This window comes from Zonotrichia albicollis, chromosome 2, assembly GCF_047830755.1.
Source record: "Zonotrichia albicollis isolate bZonAlb1 chromosome 2, bZonAlb1.hap1, whole genome shotgun sequence".
NCBI classification, from domain to species: Eukaryota; Metazoa; Chordata; class Aves; order Passeriformes; family Passerellidae; genus Zonotrichia; species Zonotrichia albicollis.
The window spans coordinates 69517774-69538333 of record NC_133820.1 but is presented as its reverse complement, the minus strand read 5'-3'; the positions used below and the strand labels follow the sequence as shown (position 1 = coordinate 69538333).

At 40.7% G+C, this 20560-nt stretch overlaps 1 long non-coding RNA gene across 1 annotated transcript; it reads left to right on the top strand.

Annotated features, from left to right (window-relative positions):
• The first annotated feature begins 1268 nt into the window (after nt 1-1268).
• Nucleotides 1269-8454, top strand: LOC141728338 (uncharacterized). The gene is made up of 3 exons (XR_012579258.1): nt 1269-1355; nt 1862-1940; nt 6800-8454. It is a non-coding gene; the product is annotated as an uncharacterized LOC141728338 (long non-coding RNA).
• The last annotated feature ends 12106 nt before the right edge of the window (nt 8455-20560 follow it).

The following is a 20560-nucleotide window of genomic DNA, read 5'->3' as shown; positions in this document are numbered from 1 at the left end:
GTTGCCTGCTTGGTTTGGGGTTTCATTGCCAAAACTTCCATATCTCTTTCTTTACAATCAAATGCTCTCAAGTTTGTTTCTAGGTGTCTCCTGGCCCTTCTTCAGATTAGGTAGAGAGCCCTGGAATATTGACTACTGCTTCTCAGCATCACAGGTTCTCAGACTGGTCAGTGAAGGGGTTCTAATTCTTCTTCAATTTTCCAAGATGCTTTGAAATCAAAGGGTGAATTAGTATCTGTGTATTTTTACTCTGAGCAAAACATGATTTGTTCAAATCCCAATAATCTGAGGACCTAATCCAATACTCTCAGCATTGTAGAAGGGCCATTAAAGGAAAACATGCTCTTCCCTTCTGTTTAAAGCAAGATAGAGAATAATAAATGCAAAAGGCCAAAACAAAAGTAAGTATTCAGAGTCTAACTCTGTACCAGTTACCTCTTAGCCTATAGTACACTCCAGAGAAGAACTTAGGCTATAACAGTGTTTGGATCAATGCCTTTCCCATAAAGGAAGTAAAACACTTTTTGACCCAGCAATGAAACAACTTTGTACATTTAAATTTGTTCATCCTTAGAGAGCAAATTATTTCATTGTATCTGGCTGTATGTTTCTGTCTTTTTCTCCTCCAGACTTTACAGCTAGGGTAGGCACCATTTCTACTGGGTTATATCACTAGACAAGATGCCTTTCCAAATATTTTCCTCAGCTGATTGTTTAGATTTTCAGTTTATTCACCTGAGATAACAATGTATTCTTGTGTTAGCAGAGCTGTCACACCTAATTTGATAATTTAGAATTTCTTCTTTGGTTTAGTGGATGAGGTGGTTTTGCAAGGCAATGCAATGTAATGAGTTTATCTGCCTGAAAGGTGTCACCCAGAATCTCAGAGAGATCTATCTTTATATATTAGCAGGTCAGCCTTGACTCTGGAAACATGCTTAGATCACAGTGCATTCAAACCACTCCAGTGCTGGGCATGTAAACAGGGAGCAGGAAGGCAGCTCCCAATCCAGCTGCCACACAGGCGTGCCAGAGAAATTAATCACAGGAATAACTGTGCTTATTGCCTCCCAGCCATGAAATACCACAACAAGGACCCCTTGTGAGACTGTAAATACTGTGTCTTCCATCCGCAATGAGGGTGACACTGCCCAAAACAGAATGTCTGTCTCCTGTTCTCCATGTAGAGGATGAGGCAGGGTTCCACCTCCTTCATGCCTCTAGGCAGGACACTGAAGTGATGCTTTGTTGTGCTGCTCTTGTTTCCTAGGAGTCTGTCTTCAACCTCAGCTCTGATTTGTGAGAGAGCTGAGCGTTCACAGGTGCAAGTGAATATCAGCAGCTGCACTTTGAAGGTAGGAAAGTGCCAGGCCACAGGATGTTACAAATGAGAACTTCCCAGGTTAATGGATGTTTTTTTCTTAGTTAATTCGCTCTCTACCCCCTTGGTCTTAATTAGAGAGGGAATATGATTTCCTCATCTTCTGGGAGTTGTGAGGGATTTGAGAAGAGCAGAGTGTGAGAACACTAAGTGTTCTAGAGGAATTGACTACAACACAGTGAAAGCTACATCTAATCTAAGAGGATTCATGATTTTGGGGGGGGGAAAGACACAATAATTTTCAATCTTGTTTAGATTTAAATGCTTGGGGTTTTGTTTGGTTTTTTTTGTTTGTTTGTGGTTTTTTTTTTTTTTTTTTTTTTTTTAGTTTGGAAAACATGGGAATAGGCCTGTGGAAATATTTTCATTTTTACTTTCCAGAAGCTTTTTTGTTTGTATCTACTCTAAACTTTCCTTCTGTAGCATATTTTTAGATGAATTGATGTCTCTCTTTGTCTTCCCCATTTTTTTCCTTCCAAGGAGTATTCCAGGCTATTTTCCTTCAGGCTGGACCCAGGTTGTTGCTGGCATTCTCCCCTCCAGAACCTGGGCATCAAAGGTAGGAAGGATGCAAGAGAATGCCTCCCCCAGTTTCACTCCAGTTTTTGGCTATGGCTGAAATTGCAGGAAAAGTCTCTCTGAGCCCTGGAATTGGGCACAGCAGGGCACATAAAGCACTGGCAAGCCTCTATTAAGCCTGCACACATGGTAGTTTATCAAACCCTCATAACCTAGCCCCATGCAGACATGATTTTTTGTTTTCTTAACAGCACTGGGCAAGTCCTTGAGCAAGATGAAGCTTTGCTGTCAAATCTGAGCACCTATAGTCCAGTGACAAAAAAGGGGTCTTAGGGAACCACACAGAGAAATTAGTGTTTTGCCTTGCTCCACTCTCAGAAACTGGTGATATTTTTTCAAATAAATAGTGTATGTGTATCTATCTATAGATAGCCAGATAAGACAAACAAAAAATCTTGGCCTGAAGCAGACACACAGAAAGGGAAATTTCAGTCTAAATGAAAAAAATTGGCAATGGGCAATTAATTCCTATGTCAGGTGGGCCTGAACTGTAGTTTATCCACTCTGTGCTTCTGTTGTTTTTATTCAATTTAACTGTCTAGACTAGCCTTTCCTTCTGTACTGAGCAGCTCTTTAAAGGAATACTGAAGTCTTCTGAAGATGTAGTACAAAAATGGAACATTAAAGAAAAGGGCATTTTAGGGTGACTCTTTAAATAGGGTGTTTCTCTGTTTGTCCTGTTACCTCTATTGCAACTACATCCTTTCTCTGTTTGCTCACTGTGAAATAGATTGAAAGGGTGCTGATGGGTCACATGATCCCAGCCCAATCAATTAGCAGCTTTTAAAGATGACTCATTATTTTTTCTGTAACATAAAACAAAATTACACAGTGAAAGGCCTAACACAGCCTTTTACAAAAACTCCAGAGATCCATTTTTCCATTTGTGGTTTCCCTTTTTTATCTTTCTCCAAAGCCCAAAGCACAGATCTTGATGAGATGATGCAGTGTGTGCATGCAGCAGGCTTTTCCTCACATTGCTCCTCACCTCATCTGCAAGTACCATTCTAGGCCATGCATCTGATTCCCACTCCTTGTCCTGAAACAAGGAGTTGGGTTGACCAACACACCTCAACTTTTGAACAGTGAAAACAAATCTATGTCAATGAGAGGACTTTTGTAAGCAGCAATCGTCCTTTCCATGAATCTGCAGAATCCCAAATGCTTATTTTCATTATGTATTTTGGGATATGTTAATTCATGTCAAATCTGTATCTGACTTATGCTTTCAGATGCAAAGAATCTGCAGAAAAGCTGCACTGAAATAAGCTCTTCCCATTTCATGTTATGTTGATAGCATCCCATTTTAATTCAAAAGACTTGAAAAGAGGCTTTCTTGATTGTCACTTTGTATTAGTTTAACTCCAAGTCTTGTAGCATAGGTTACATGGTATTTTCAGCCCTGGAACCATGCTACAAAGTAACATGAAAGAAAAACCTCCAAAATGCCCCAAAGCAAAACAAAGAAAAACAAACAAAAATCTCTTCTCTCAATAAACCAAAGATGTGACTATAATAAAAAGGAGCAAGTTGGCATTTTCTAGTGTGACCAGCTGCCTTCTAGATAACTAAGCACAGGAAAAAGGATGCCTTCCCTCACCTCCTCCCAGACTTCTATAATTCTTACTCACTAGCTTACCTTTTTTTTTTTTTTTTTTTTTTTGTAGACACTCTAAAATCCATTGAGTACAATGGGTGGAATAGAGAAAGTTTTGTAAGTAGTGGTAGGCTTCAGGCGTATTTTCCCATGTGAAGAAGGGAAAATGTAGACTTGAGAGCAGAAGAGTTTATAGAGCTTACTTTGCACAGAATAAGGGAGGCCTGAATGCTGAGCACTCTGCTTGCTGAAGGTGTCTGGCCTGAAATCCACAGAGAATTATAGAATGGCCTGTGTTAGAAAGGACCTTAAAGATCACCTCGTTTCCACCCTCCTGCCATGGATGGTGAGCATCTCCCATCAGACCAGGTTGCTCAGAGCTTTGTCCAACCTGGCCTTGAACCCTGCCAGGGATGGGGCACCCATAACTTCTCTGGGCAGCATGAGTGAAGAAAAATACTGTCTGAGCCTTCCTTCATCCTTTCTCTCTCCCCACACTTTTACAGTGTTGCCCTGCCTGAATGGCCCATTATGGTCCCACATGCTTTGAGTGTCTGCTTCAGTCTAATGAAGAAAGTTTCTCCCTGAGCGGCACCATCAATCAGGTCCTCCTGGAAATTATATATACTTTATATTCTGCATGAGAAGCATGGAATTAATAACTCCTTGGTTCATTTATTAAAATATTTATTCTCAAATTCTTTCTACCATCTCTTCTTCTTAGATATGGCAGAGAGTGATGAAAAGATCTGTCCTGCACAGAGGACTTTTGCAAATAATACAGAAATCTACATTATAATAAAATATTGTTTCCTGTGGTGAAGGCTCCTGTAGCTCAAAGCAGCACACACCTTTTCAGCTGCCTTTAGTGTGCATACAGAGCTGACTAATTATACACTAACAAGAATACTTTTGCCTGAATCTATAAGCACACAGTCTGAACCTGAGTATTTCTGCTATCTGGCGCTGTTTTCCCTCATCTGGAGTGCGACCTGCTGATTACAGGAACATAGGTCTAAAATAATGAGAACATCATCTTTTCAGTCAAAGGCTGATCTTGGTGTTCACCTTCCTTGGCTCCACAGATGAACAAAGTTTTCTATTCAATATGGGGATACTTTGCACAGAAGAAGAAAAACTGCTGTGTCCCCAAGGTGATTTGTATTACTATTAAACATGCAAGTGATGAGCTTGGAGGAAAATAGGTATCAAAGAGAAAACACAGGCAGTGACTCAGGCTGAGATGGGGTTGTTGGATGCCAGGTATACTCTGTGCTGTTTGGAGTGAAAATGCAAAACATTTTTTCTCTCAAAAACCTTAGGCTCATTAAGCTGCTCAGGAGAGATCAAAAAGCTGCCTCTGTTCGCAGCAAGAGCCTTGTGGCTTTTCAAGAGGGGTGAGTTTGGTGTTTTCCAAGGCATGGATTTGTAAGGACAAAGTATTTGACTCCTGCCTCATGTAAAAGACTTGTGCCTTGCTGGTGATACTCAGGGCTCAGCTGTTCCCATGACTTCTTCACAGTCTATCCACCAGGCTGAAATGCACTTTGCGCAGCACTTCAGCATCTCAGCTAGAGCAGGATGACTGATTAACCTCCACAACTCTCTTCCTGTAGGTCTGAACAGTGGACTTCTATATTATCCAATCACCTAAAGGGGTGAAAGAAGCTGTCTTTTTCCTCTGAGTGTCTGACTTTGTTTCTTTACCTAGGTCTTTAGCCTTAGCTCAGCAGGATTACTTGATAATGTTTGATTGAATGGACACTTTAAACAGGAATCCCTGGAAAATATCTTGTGGGCAGCATTTTTGCCAGTAAATTGTGTCCTTTTTGAACATAAGCTCTTAAGAACAGAGATGATGATGTTATTTTCCTACATACAGGTTGTTAGATATCTGTTGATATCTTAGCTGTCTGCCCTCTACTCTCTTCATAGCCTTTGCAGCAAAATGGGAATTTCTGGGTTTGATTCACTTTACCCCTGCATAGCTGTCTGTGGTTAGAGAAATTGCTCCCTAAACACGCCGATTGTTTTCCAGAGTTTAGAGCAGAAGAGTAGGATGAGTCTCCCTGGATGACTACACAGTCAGATATCTAGGGTTGAAGTGAACCCACACAGGCTGCCTTTTATTTGTACTGAATTTGGCACATCAGAACTGTGTTTTGCCAGCTGGGCTCCAGCACACTGCCATCCTGGGGCTCATCAACTCTGACAATGATGTAAGGAGAAGGAGACACGGGGAAAAGGAGGACTTCTACAACTCTGAATTTGTGAGATATGCTTTTCTCTAAGTGATCCATCTCTCACTTGTAACAGTGTTGCTAACATTGCAGATACTGCTAAAGCTGGCTCAGCTCCTGAGGTACTGAGATCACCCTCTTATGTCTAGTGCTGTCCATGACTTGCATGGACTGGCACTCACTGACCGTGACTGTAGATGGTTCTTTATTAGCAGGTGAAGATGGGCTTGGTCTGGGGACACTAAGGCTCCCAGCATGGTTAGTAAAGCTGATTAGTTAAAGAAGGTGTAGCAAGAGTGGGAGATGACTCTATGATAATTTAGTGTAATGATGCCCTAGAGAGGTGGCTCTAAAGAGACTCATCCTTCTCACCCTTTTACCCTAGGGCAGCTCATGTGCTTCCTTGCAGTAAAAGAAAAGAGATGTGGGGTCCTGATGGTTTAGTTCCCAGGCGCATGGGTTCAGGCCTCTCTTGTGTGCAGCTACCAGCAGTTACTGCTTCCCTTTCACTGCCTGCTTTTCCACTGGACATCTCTGAAGAAACATTTCTCTGTGATAGTACAGGCCTTGCCTAGAGAAAATGAGCACCATCTTTCAGTAATTTATTTCTGGGGTTTTAAACATCTATTGAAATTGTCTAATGATGTTTACTTTTAGGGTTTTTTTTGGTTTTTTAAAAGGTGTCCCTTCATAATCAGAACATAACATTTCAGAAAGAGAAGGGCTGTTCCCCAGGAAGAGCTGCCAGCAGGACTTTCTACACCTTCAAGAAATAATGAATTCAATCCAATATGTGTTCATGACATAGGGTGTTTTATTACCCCTTTGTGTGTTTGGAGCCTGTGTATTAATCATCACCTAGAAGCAAGAAGAAAACTGTTAGAGTCTCTTGAGGTGAAGGCTGTGTGGAAAGTAGTTGAGGGCTTTGTGGTATATTGTAGTGGTTTGGAAGCTGAATTAACGTGCATTCTTTTTTTTTTTTTTTTTTTTTTTTCCCTGCAGCACAACGAGCCCTGGCTACAGAAATGGATTTCTTGCTGTAGAAAAGGAATTTATATATTTCCTACCAGATCAAAGTGAAGAGAGCTGTAATTTTTCATCCTCTTGGCATGGTGATACAGGATTAAGTGCATTTCATCTATGTAATTTGTGGATTCTGGTGGGCTTTTTATTCAAATTCTAAGGCGTTTATCTTAACACTGATATGCACTTTTAATAGTGGAAGGCACAGCTCTGACCTGGCAATTTTATCCTTTTTTCCCCTGTGGTCCAAGGATGATCTTTAATCTCATCCATGTACCTGCAAGAAGACATCTAGCCTGCATGTGAGACAGTGTGGAAATTCTGACACCTACATACTCACATGAAGACCTATGCTTTTGCCTCCTGGGTTGTCAAAGGGAGAAGACAAAAAGCAGAAAAACTGCAAAAGAAAAAAATAAACTTGGTATGTTATTTCAGAACATGAAATGTAATACAAAAGTGGCAGGTCAAATAAAATGTTCTTCTAGCCCTGCATACTGGTTCCAATGCTGATTAGAACTGGAGATTTAGAGAGGGCTGTTAGAAAAGAAGAGTAATAATAGTACTTTCCTCTTATAATTTCTCATTTTTTAGTTTTCTGGGCCAGATAGTTTTATTAACCTTCAGTGGACTTCTCTAATCTCTTCAGTCTTCCTTGAAACTTATGTACAATTCCTGTCTACAACATCCTTTGTCAAGAAATTCTGCTTGTGAAGAATTACTTTCTTTTGTTTATTTTGAGTTTTCTTCCTGTTATCTGACGCCTCCTGGTTCTACTATTAAATCTTGGCATAAGTGTGAAGGTACAGGCTCAGCACGGTTGGTTTTGCCTGAAACGACAATTCAGAGTGCCAATCCAGGGGCATTTTCACCAATCACATTCCAGGAGAGCTTGCAATTTTCTTTTCTTCCCAAAATAAGTTTTGGTGTGCCGTTCTGGCCCATTCCATCACAGAGCAAACCCAACTCAAGCCTAATTACTCGCATTTACCCCTTCTGCTTGCATGTTGTGGTAGCCGCTTACACAAATCAGGCCTAAACTCTTGTTTGTTTAGCTCAGAAAGCTGTGTTAACATGACATCAATCTAATGTCATTGACTGCCTGAGGGAAAAGAACCCACAAGTTAAGCCAAACATGCTGCTTGATTGACTGATGGCAATAAAACCCTCGCATGGGGCTACCACAAAGCTCAGATGGTTTGGTGAGGCCCTCTCGGCTGTATTGTCTCACATTTCTCTCCACTTGTCTGAGAGCAGACAACTTAATGAACACCCAGTCAAAAGTGTCTTCTGCTGCAGAGAGTGGCCCTTTCCTCCCCATGCTTCCATGTTGGGTTTTGTTTGCCGCACAAGAACAGAACAGAAATTTCCTAACAGGGTGATCATCGTGGCAAGAGAGCATGGGAAACCAGAACAGCAAATTAGGTCACAGCTTCTCAAGAACCTTTCACTTTCATCAGCCCTAGTGCTCTTTTTCATAACTTAAGTTGTAAACTAGAAGAGAAAGAAAATGTGTCCTCCTGGCAGCTTGGATAGCACTTAGGATAATGAAGCCTCCTTCCTTCTTATGGCCTATGGACATCACCATAATTTAAATTATTGGTAAAGTAATTCTAGTTCATGGTCACAAGCATGCAGACAGATTCATTCATCAAAGTTAGGAATTCAGTAATTAGTTTTTGTAAAGGAGTTAATGACCAGCATTCCTAAACATGTAATGCTCCAGGAGGATATTTGATTTATTGTCTGAAAACGGAAGGCCTTTGGTCATTAAAAGGATGTGAGAAAGCCATCAAATCGAGTCTTCTTGGCTGCTTGTGGGTCACATTTTCAAAAGTATTTGGATGGGTAAAGGTGCTGGCAAGAAAAATTCTACCTCAAGGTTTTTTCTCTGTTTTTGACACTCAGAGGCACAGTACAATTGGTGCTGCCATGCTCTGGAAGGAGGCATCCTGGCTGAAAGGCTGCGGGGCTGGAAGCTGAGCTGTGGTTTCTCTTTCCAGCCACTGATACTGTCCTGCAGTGTTAAAATAGCCATAAGCTAATCACACCCCATCCAGCACCTCATTGCTGCCCATTTGTAAACAAGGTACAGTTCTGAGCACTTTTTGAATGGCCTCTAGGATCAGTGAATGATAAAAAGGGACCATTTTCATTCTAGGGCAAGACTCAGGCTCATTGCCCAAGTCTTGCTATTTCTGCTGACCTTGCCCAAGATATGCTAAATTGTGAGTTACTGCTAACTGTGATAAGGCCTCTCTGGTGTGAACAAATATTCATTAGGAACTTAACTGAAGCAATTGCTTCAGTTTAAACAGCTTAACAGTGATCCACTGAATGCAGATTAGGCTACAGATCCTGTAGTATGGCTCATATCGATACTGGAGATATGCACATTATGAACCCTCCAATCTGTTAGTTCTTCTCCCCTATCTGTGGAAAATCTTTTTATTTTGAAAAATAATGGTCATAGCATCTGGGGTTTTTTAGGATGGGTCCATTACATGGGTTTTTTAGGATGGGTCCATTCCAGGATGAGTTAGGAGCTCTTGCAAAGAAATTCCTTTTGTTGCACAAAACTTGTATTGCAGGTATGCCAACTGAAGCAGCACATATGGTGTGGGAATTAGGGGTTGCCATCGTGGAGATGTTCATATGGCTGACAGATCAGGGAAGTTTTAAACATTTACCTTTACTAAATCCATTCCTTAAGGGCTACCTTTGTGCTCACAGCTGATCGTTTCAACATCACCACTGTGTTCAGCAGCTGCAGATCCAGCTGTGGACACTGTGCTGCAGGGATTGCTGCCTCACACTGGCACTGATGGTTGTGGTTTTCAGTGGTCCCTGTTTGCCAAGGTTTGGTGATCAGGACCAAAAGCTCATTTATGAGAGAAGCCAGAACTGGGCTTTTCATTCTTCTTTTCTCTGTTTATATTTTTATTTGCTTATGCCTCATGGTTTTATGTTGTTTCCTGCTTTCAGTGAGGAAGAACTCACCTCCTCCCAGCATCACTTATTGTCCTTTTTGCTTTGCAAGTCATCCTTCTCATGTAGTATGTACGTTTTCCTGTCTATTTCCAATCCCATCTGGTTATCTTACTCTCTGTCTGGCAATTTTTGTTAGCTCAATTCCACATGCTTGCAACTTCACGCATCTTTGGTAGTCACATTGCTCACATACTTACGCAAAATGCTTATAGATGACATCTTGCTGTGCCTTGAGTGCTGCAAAACACTTATATTCTGTTGTTAGTTACACCATCCTTGGACATATTTAAAATGAAGGCAGGCACATTAATTAAATTCTGACTAATACAACTATGATTTCTTAGCGTTGCAGACCTCTGTTTTGCTACACCAGCATATTTGCAATGTCATCCACCCTTCTGACCTGTCTTTCTATGGAACAGCATGGCTGTAGCCTTTAATCTCTTACTGTAGGAAGCTGGTAGCCACACTGTGTTGTGCCTTTGTAAACAGATAGATATTTTGTTGGCTTCTCCATGGCTATTTCTGCAGATATTGAATCTTCAATAGCCTGCTTGGGAAGAAAAAGAAACTATATTCAATTACTAATAAGGCTCTTCACAACTCTACCTCAAGGATACAGAATGCTTTTACTCTCCTGAGAAAGCAATTCTGCCAAAAATAAGGTCAAGGATTGGGCCTCATCTCTGTCAGTATGACATAGTATCATTTGTAGAAATAATGCTTGGATTAACTGGCAAGTTTGCTGCTTTGCCTTTGAACTGATCCTGTCACTTTGATTTGGGAAGCTGCATTCCTTGGTGGATAGAAGGAATGAGAATGAGCATTTCCTCAGCTTTGTCCCCAGGTCTACCACCATCCCCCCCTTGTAACCCTGAACAAACCCCTGTGGACCTTATTAAAATACTGGAATAACAGCCAGACAGGATTTTTTTTTTTTTTGTAGAAAACATAATTTTATTTTGCTATGTTTAGTGGTCCTTGACACAGTTGCAGGGAAAGTCCTTGATCCTGAGTGAACACAGCTATCCCAGTGCTCAGGACAAGGAGTCTCAGGAGTGGCCATTTCTATGGTTCCCTCTGCTCCTTGGCAGATCTCCCTGGCAGGACCAACCCCCAAGGGATTTTGGGATGTGAAAAGGTGTGCTGCCCATGCTAGGTGTTTGGTCTCCTAACAGCAGGTGAGTCTGGTCTTCATGCAGCCCTTGAACCACTCTTACTCTTGGCTTGCTCATACCCTCAGTTTACTCATGAAAGGGGAAATGTGACATTTGTCCCACATAAAATGCTTAGGTAAAAAGGCAGCTCTTCTTGGTATTGGTGTAGTTATTCTCTGAGGTCAGGCTGGATGATGGGATGGCTGAAATGCTAACTAGTTGCTAGTGTCCTCATCCTTCCTAACTGATGAGGTGTTTTGTCATCATCGGGGGGAGTCAAGCAAGTCTTCCTCACCCAAGATTTTCCATTTATCTTCTTGGATAGTGAGGGAAAGTACCTTGGAATAGGAGCTGGCAAGTAACTGATGGAGTCGAAAGCAATAAGGGTGCTTTGACCTAAGGAAAACAAAGTGAAAATGTTACCTCATGGGTCCTATGGAGAGCTTGGACAAACCAAATGTGGTAGCAAGTGTATTTTTCCAATTTAAGAAGTGTCATCCTGTGCATCTCACCAAGTGGTGCACGGCCTGCTGAGCCCCTGAAATGCTCATGAGCTGTCCCTGTGATTTGGGCCCCATCTTATGACTCTACTGCAGTTTAGTGAACTAGCCATTTAACTACATAAATATTCAAAATATTCAATTAACTTTGCTTGGATCTGTCTGGCACTAAGCAAGGAAAAATTCTAGGGTTTGAAATATATGACTTGGCATGATTATGTGGTGAAATGAATAATGTTTTAACAAGTGATTTGTAATTATTTAATAATTAAAGAGCTCTTATGAATATTCTTGAACACCCTGTGGGAAAAAATAAATTGTATGCTGATTTCATCAAGCATTCAAATCTAATCAGAATTTATTTTTATAGCATCATTTTAAACACAGTCTACAAGAACATTGCTACAATAATACCAATGGAACAGATAAGTGTCACACTGTAACAACTCCGCTTTTTAAAGTATAAACTCCTGATTTTTCCATGCAAAGAATTTTTCTGCACTAACGAATTGCAGCTGGGCTCTGTTCCAAGACCTGCAGCAGCCAGTCAGGTTTCATCAGTGGTTCAGTGACAGGGTGAGGGTGCATCAGTTTTGGTTTGTAAATACAGATGAATGGTAGCCACTTGCTGCAAGGGAGATTGGTCCCATTCCTCCCTGCCTGGAAACAAACACAAAGAGAGACCAAAAAGGAAAATAAGAAGATACAAAAAGAGAACTCTTTCACTCCTGACATGAAATCATTCAGTCTCAGCTTAGTTTCTGGAAATCCAATTTCCTTTAATTTCTCTTCCCGTGGTATGCATATTGCAGCTTTGGGCAAATTTTAATAAGATTATGTTTTCTCTGTCTAATCCTGGAAATATTTTTCCCACAGGTATAGCAGAGGTTCAAGAACAAGGTAAATTATGTGAACCACAAATCATCCCAGATTTTTCTTAACTCAAATATTAAGGATCAGGCAAATTTTTATGTGAAACAGTTTTATGCTATCTAGTCATCCAACAGATCTGAAAAGGAATAACGGAGGCCTTTGGATGAAGATTGTCAGAGATTCATCAACCCATTTTTAAAAGAATGATCCCTACAGGCCAAGAAATCAATCCAGAATCTTACACAAAAATTTGCTATTAATTTCTGAAAGCAGTTTGCTACACTCATATCTGATGGGATGGAAGAAGGACCAGATGGGGGCTCTCTTCCACATGGATGTCAATACAGTTATTACTTATGAGGATATAATTGTCTTGCAGCATTGCATGAATAATTCATTTTTAATTCCGTATTAGATTAATTTCATCTCATCCTCTCTTTGTGAATTGTCCTCCAATAAGCTGTAATTTTCTTGAATATATTTATTATTCAGAATAGACCGTAGAACTCATGAGTCATTCATTTCAGGTAGATGACATTCAAAATTTGAGACTTTTAAGATGGACTTATAGGTCATTTTTGTGCCCTGTTACACAGGTAAAATATACAGAACCAAGGTTCTTCTTCCAACATCTATTTACAAATCTGGAATTCTCTTGCTTTTACTGTTCTGCAATGCTAACTATGAATTCACCATCTCAGCAATATCTCTATCAGGTTCATTGGCTGGAATATTTGAAAGTAGGAAGAAGTGCTGAACGAATTAATAAAAAGAATCTTGAAGAAAATATTCATACAGCTTTTTATAACACTGAGTGACCTGACATTTTGGCAGAGATTAAATAGAGATTAAATTACCCATCAATTAATAAACAGAGATTAAATTACCCATTCAACTTCTCATTTGAATTTTTTTTCCTCAACTTCCTTTCCTTATATAAATCAAATGTTGTTGATCAGAGTTTACCACCTCACCTATTTTCCCCTAAAACTCCTATCTTCCCCCATTTTCAACTGACAAAACCACATAAAGATTAAACCCACAATTTTTGGATAACTCCTTAATTTTGCTGAGACTGAAAAGAATTTCCATGTTTACAGAGGGAAACTGCTCACTTGGAAAAAAACCCTATTTTTTATACTTGATTTTTTTTTTATCAGTTGAATCATAGAGCTCTTTCAGCTGATGTTTGCATTTCTAGTTGTGATATGTTTGTCCTTTGGAAAGTTCTCCCCAACCAGAACTGGGTTTCCTTTTGTTGCTCAGAAAAAAGAGCAAAATCCTGAACAATGGGATCCTACCAGCTATTTGAGGGTTGTAAATTGGGCCTGTAGTAATTACATGGGTTTTCTGCACAGCAGTAGAGAATGGGAGGTATATCCAGAGTGTCATATACCTACTGTAATAAAGGCATTCAGGGGACCTAGGAAGAAGCTGCTGTCAGTTGAGGGCCCTACTCAACAGCCCAGCCTAGTCTCATCACCTTGTTGGCAGGTAAATTGGGGCAAAATGAAGGTTACATTGAAAAGAAATATAAAAAGACAGGTTAGCAGAAATGGGTAGATGAGAAGAACTTGTCTGGAAAGGATGTACTTACAGTGCTTCTTCCTTATGTCCCCATGTAGCTTGGGAATGGAATAGAGAGGGACACTTCTCCCCTCTGACACTCTCCAAACAAACTGGGTCCTCAAGAGTCTGTTTTTGTATTTAATACACTTTCATCCATGGCTTGAAGCAAGAGCATGCATAATGTTGATGTTTAGGCGCAGAGGAGAGCTCTTCACCATCCTGAGGGATTTAAATGTCATATCCTATTGTAAGACATGGCTCGAGAGCACTATGGCACCTCAAGGCAAACATTTATGGAAGTATTTGTGTTTGGCTTCTGAAAGATAGAGCAAGTAGTTTTGGAACAGAGTTTCAAGTTACAGGGCTCATCTGATATGAGAGCAGGGTGAAGTCAGAATGTCTTTAGCAATTGTGTCCTGTGAAGGTGAAACAGGCTTCACTGCTCACAAGAGAATTGATAAATCACAGAGAAAGGCTGTAGGCAGGTAGCTGGTAGGCATCATGCTGTGTATCATGTGGGAAGCAAAGGGAGAAACCTCTCAACTATAACCCGTTCCTTCTGTGTTCCCTTACAGTAAAGGATCCCCAGGAACCTCCTTGGCTTCCTATAGCAGGAGTCCTAGTAAAACATCTGTAATTGTATTTGAATATCTGTATATAGGCCTTGCCCTGATAAACCCTGGTTGTTCTTGATGGGCTGCAGCTGTAGCTAATGAAGATAACTGTGATAAAAGGGGGTGGGCTGGCCAGTTAGGGAGAGCCTTGGAGGAGCACTGATGAAGAAGCAGGAACAACACTACTGTGAAGAGATGCTTGTGAGAAAACCACACAGAAGGTGTGAGACTCAAGAAATATAATAACAACAATCCCTGATGTGATGGAGATATGCAGCCTGAAGAGCTGTGGAAGATAGGGCAGCCTAGGGCTGTGGAGAAGTATGGCAATTGACTCAAGGAGCTGTGTTAGCCAGGAGCTGTGTTAGATTATGGCCTTTGAGTCAAGAAGCTGTGGGGAAACATGGCCTTCGAGTCATGGTAAATATATGTGTTGTGCAGCCAAGAGCTGTAGTATAATATATGTAATATATTGTGTCCATCTAAATATGTTTCTGTAAAAAGGGGGAAAATATAGTACCAGTCCTAGTTGTTTTGTATTGTACAGTTGAGAGCTGAGAAAATATATGTATTGTATAATTGTAAGTAGAATATATAAAACCTGTCCCTGTAAGAAAAAGAAAAGGGGAAAATATAGTAGGAGTCTTAGTAAAATATCTGTATTGTATTTGAATATCTGTATATAGGCCTTGCCCTGATAAGCCCTGGTTGTTCTTGATGGGCTGCAGCTGTAGCTAGTGAAGATAACTGTGATAAAAGGGGGGTGGGCTTGGGCCAGTCAGGGAGAGCCTTGAAGGAGCCCTAACTAAAAAGCAGTGACAAGCAGAAGAAGTAGTCTGTGCTGTGAAGAACTGCCCCCAAGAAATGTCACTGAGAAGGTATGGGACTTTAGAAATATGATTGCGACCTTATGGGACTCTAGAAATATGAAATACAATAACATAACAGCTTCCCTTCACTGAAGCATTATATGTGCCCTATTTTACCGCATGAGGAAGTCAGACCCCATGCTCAAAGCCCTTGACATAATGAGGTTGACTGGATGATATGAGAAAGGAATAAAAGCTCCAGAAGTTACAAGTTCCAGACAGGCATTGGTTTGTGAACACCTGAGTATGTCCTGTGGCTTCATAGAGTGCAACTAGCCTCACCAGAAATATTGAACTTAATATCAAGGTTTTTTTTGTCAACACTGATACACAAAGCCAGAAGCAGAAAAGAAGGGAAAAAAGGCAGGTACAAGAAAAACAACTAAATGAAGTAGAGAATAAATTATGAAAATATTTTTTTTAAGTTTTGAAGGAGCCCGTGCTTCAGCCTGTGTTCTTGCTATTCTCTTTTGAGCGAGCAGCAGTGGCCTTTTCTATTCAGTAACTATTCAAGCCTTTCTGGCACATATTTTGTCATTCTGTTTTGTGGAAGAGTTCTGATGAGTTGGGTTAGAAATTACACCATGTACAGGATTAAGTCTGCCAAAGTTAAGAACCAAGCATTGTAATTTTTGACTCTGGAGTTCTCAACACCAGAAAAATGTGGAATAAACACAAAAGCAAAGTCTCTCTGATCTTACCAGAAAATAGAGTATTGTCTCCTTATTATCTTTTATGATTAAAGCGAGTTCAGCATTTCACATATAGACAGTAAAGTAAAAGTTCAAAATGAAGGGCAAATGTTAGATATTCAGGATCTCACTTTTTTCCCTGTCTTATTGAAAAAAGTTAAATTGTGCAAAGCATCAGCATATGAAGAACACTCATTTAAGAGTCAGATGCCATTTAGGTTATAAGCAGAATTAGTTTTCTGCTGTCATTACAGGGTCCAGTGGGTGCAATTCTGCTTCAGCAATCCATCTCAATGTGCAGTGTAATGCATCACAATTGGTGGATTCTGCTTTGGATTTGCCTTCCAGAGAGACCCAGCAGTTTTGGCAGGCCAGCCCTGAAAGGTGGGCAGTCCTTTGTGCATTCCCAAGACTGGTGTCAAGTGGTTTGTCAGGCCTGGAGTGTAGTGCATCAGTCTGTCTCTGCTGTGAAAGGCTTGTCTCTGCAATAGTATTGGGGATTTCGGGCTGGTGCACACTGTTGCTTTAGGGAAGGAGAATAAAACTGTTCTGTCAGACCTGAATTAAGATGGATTTTTGTTGAAAGTTCTTGGAATTGATTTCTTTCCAGTTTCCTTATTGGTAAGAGACATCACAGTTGGGTTCAACTTACAAAATATCATTGATTTCTCTCCCCAAACCACAGATGATTCAGCTTGTAATTTCCTACAATTATAGAGCAGGTCTCCTTAGAAACTGCTTGTATCCATTCAAAGTTTCGTCTTGTAGAAACCGCATTTCCCCTCTCTTTGGCCAGATATGCTTGACACAAGACCAGAAAAAAGAAGTGGAGGAAAGTACAATAAACATTTTCCTGCTCCCATTCCCTCTTCTCTGTTCCTAAAAGGAGATTTGCAACATTGCACCTTCATTTGTCTCCGAGTGCCTTGGGATCTCGGGCCATCCCAAGTGCTGGGTTGGCCATGGGTGGGCCTGCTCATTGCAAAGCCTTTCTTCCCTAGGAGAAGCCAGGGTGCAACACAGAGGTCATGGTTTGTGCACCCCGATGCAGCACAGTGCCACCAAAGGCTAGTGAAACTAGCTGATTTCACAATTGGCTCTGCCTGGGTTGCTGTCCTGCGTTTCTCCTCACACACAGCTTCAACAATGCACAGAAGCCTCCACCTTCTCTTTGCATCCCCTGTGACCCACAAGGCACTGCTTGTTCTTGCAGGGAGTCCCTGCCATGGAAATTGCTTGGCTTCTGGGTTTGACAGAGAGTCTCAGATAAACCACAGGATCTCATTTAGACAGATAAATCATAGGACCTGATGACAGTTTGAAGAGCTTTGCAAGAGGGAATCTTGTGCTGGGACAAGGTCACACACAGAGTGTTTCTGAAGTCTGTTCTACCCTCAGTACTTTTCTGAAAAGGTCAAGATAACATTAAATTGCTTTTACATTTGGAAAAAACTCCTCAGATCTTCTGCCTTAGTAGCTGAAAAATGGGTTTGTGCTGGCAATGGAGACAATAACAGACTCAGTTTGCCCATATCTGTTCCTCACTGTGCCGTGAGAATCCCACAGACTGTTCTGAATTCAATCATTATGGTGGTTGTAGATTGACACTTCAGTTAAGGATGTTAAAATCACATCTGTTATGTGGAAAACTTTAATCCATACCAGTAAAGTGACAGAGAAGGCATAAGGAAGAGACATGAATGAAAGTGGTGCCTTTATAAGACAGAAAGTTGCAGCAATGTATACATGTGTTCTTACATATACATTTGTGGATGTGTATTGATACATCTATGCACGCACATACACATGTGGGTAGCAGCTATGTGGAGGTATTAAAAATATGCAAAGAATGTTAAAACCCACCATATTACTAAAAAACTGAGAGGGATCTAAGAAAAGATATGGTGAAAAGGAGATGGATGCCAGTTTTGTGGATGTGTGCTCTTCTTCCCTTTTATCCCTTCATCCCTTTTTTTTTTTTGTGGCGGGAGAAAAATCTTGCTCCTTGAGGTGTTTATATTATGCCAGCTTTTACCAGCATGGTTCTTTCCCCCTGAAAATAAACTCACTTCCAATACTATACTTTAAATCTGTTGTACAAAGATTTTTTTCCTCAAATGGGGTGGGATCTGGTCTTCCCAACATCTTTCCTTACATTTCTTCAAGTTTTTTTGTGTATCAGGCCCTTAGGCTGAACAATTAATTGTGAAATCACAGGGGTCTGGAGGCCAAATGCCTGTCTCAGAATGGGAGGCAGTGTGGGACGCAGCCCAGTATTTCAGTCAGCACTGCAAAGCCTTTTGGTGCAGCCAGGCAGATGTGCACATGGGGATTTAATTTCTGTAATTTTGTGTGTGTACTGTGGTGTGGAGAGGTGCCTGCTTATCACTGTGTCAGCTGGAGGGCAGCACCTAGCAAAGATTTTGCATGAACTGTCCATGTGGGAGAGGATTTTCACATAATGCCAATATTGAGGTTTGCTGGTAAAACAATGTTATGGGACAGAACTGAGGAGCTTTTCAAGGTCTGTTAAATTTACATAGGCTCTAGCAATTTTTAATCCTGTTCAAACATCCTTGTGTACAGCAAATAACTTCCACTATCCCTTAAAAAGCAGTCATGTACAGTGCACATTTGCACTGATGTACTTATTTAAAATCCAAATATTTAGTAAAGGGGCTGAAATTGCCTCCATCCTTCCTCTATACAAATACAGCCTACAAATACACCACTAGGCCCAGAGAAATCTTTTCCTTAAAATTACTCGACTCCTAATTGTAGATGGGATGAGTTTTGGGGATGGCATGCTTTTTACAGACACCACAGACAGGAATCCAGATCTTCCCTAAGTGCAGTGTGGGTGATTTTCAAGAGCCTGCTTAGCAATCATTGAGATCTGTCCAGCAGTTTTGGGGGCAGTGCACAAGCTTGGTAGATGCTTCTTACTGAGAGCACAGGAGATGAGATCTAAAATCACACCAGTAAACTCCTGGATCAGCTACCTGATTTACTGTCTGCAAAACTACACCCGGCTTCAAAAGCTTCTTTGTTTGTTTCTTTGCAGGATGTGTTCTGTCTTTTGTGATGAACATCAGTGGATAAGGATTATTATGCTAATTCTGGACAACAAGGGAAATAAGTGACCAGTGTTTTCTACCCCCTCTTCAGTCTCACCACACCATTTTTGTGAAAGACGTCATTTCTGAGTGCGAGCCATTTGCTGAACAGCAGCCTCCCCACTGCAGCTACTGTGCTGATACATTTCATCACCTCTTTTTGTGTTTTTTTTTTTTTTTTCCCTAGAATAATTATGAATTAAGTGTGATCATCCCAAATGCATCCAATATCTGGTACTATTCACCGCACACTTCTGACAAGTAATCTTTGGCTTGTGGGCTCTTCATCAACATCCATATTCCAAATATTCACAGAGAGGCATAAGCCATGCTACATGTGTCTTTCTCCTGACTCAGTGCAATTAATTTTCAGCAGTAGAGTTTCAGATTGTGAATTAAAATTTGGGTTCTATTATTGTCTTACAGTACTTACTGGAAAGTTACAGTTTCACTTACTAACTTGGAAATGCGTTTGTGTTAAAGTGGTATAGAAAGTTACAGGGGTTCAGAGATCCCTTTGAAAAATAGGAGTTTTAGATTTTCAAGATTTTCAACAGACTTCACAACCCACAACCCCCTGATGAAAGTCAGTGGGACACTGTAATTCCATTTCATTAGGACTTAAATTAAATGTTCCGCCTCTGCCTTATTAGCACAGTTGAAACTGGCTTGTTTGAATCACAGAACAATTTCAGAGGATTTTCCTGGATCTGTTATTTCTACCTACATGAAGATAACTGTTTGCTGCCTGGTCTGCATAGCATGGACATGTTGTCTGCCTGATGTTAGGATGCATTATGCTACTCATGTGCACTCCAGCTCTCAGCATCCCTACACATCCATGCAGAGACAGACTTTGAAGGCTGGGCAGGGGTTTCATAGGGAGAATCAGAGCAGGTGGATGCATTGCAAAACAGAAAAGACGTGGTCATCTGAAAGAAACAGCAGTGCCCTGGCTGAAGATGTGGAAAACACTTACATCAGTTTCCAGAGCTCTCTGTCACACTTTGTCTCCTTTTCCTTTAGCCCTGTGTTGCTGAGATATTTGTCAACAGAATGGAAATGATACTGTTCCCAAGGAGAAATTGAATTTAATATTAATGCTATCTCCTGTGGAAAAGCAAGAGTGAGTCAGAGCTGAGTAGAGTTTGTTTTATATATGAAGTCTTTCATTCTGGAGAGTAACTCAGAGCACAGAGCTGTGAATTTAATGCTACCAGCTTGGGAAGCTGGTAGGCAAACACAGCAGGCTTTGTGCATTAAGCAGCAATGTGCGTTGCTGTAGTCATTAGAAACAGTTTCACTAACAAAGAAATAGGGGTAAAACGCTCATCAAAGTCTTTCTCAGTGGGCAGTATT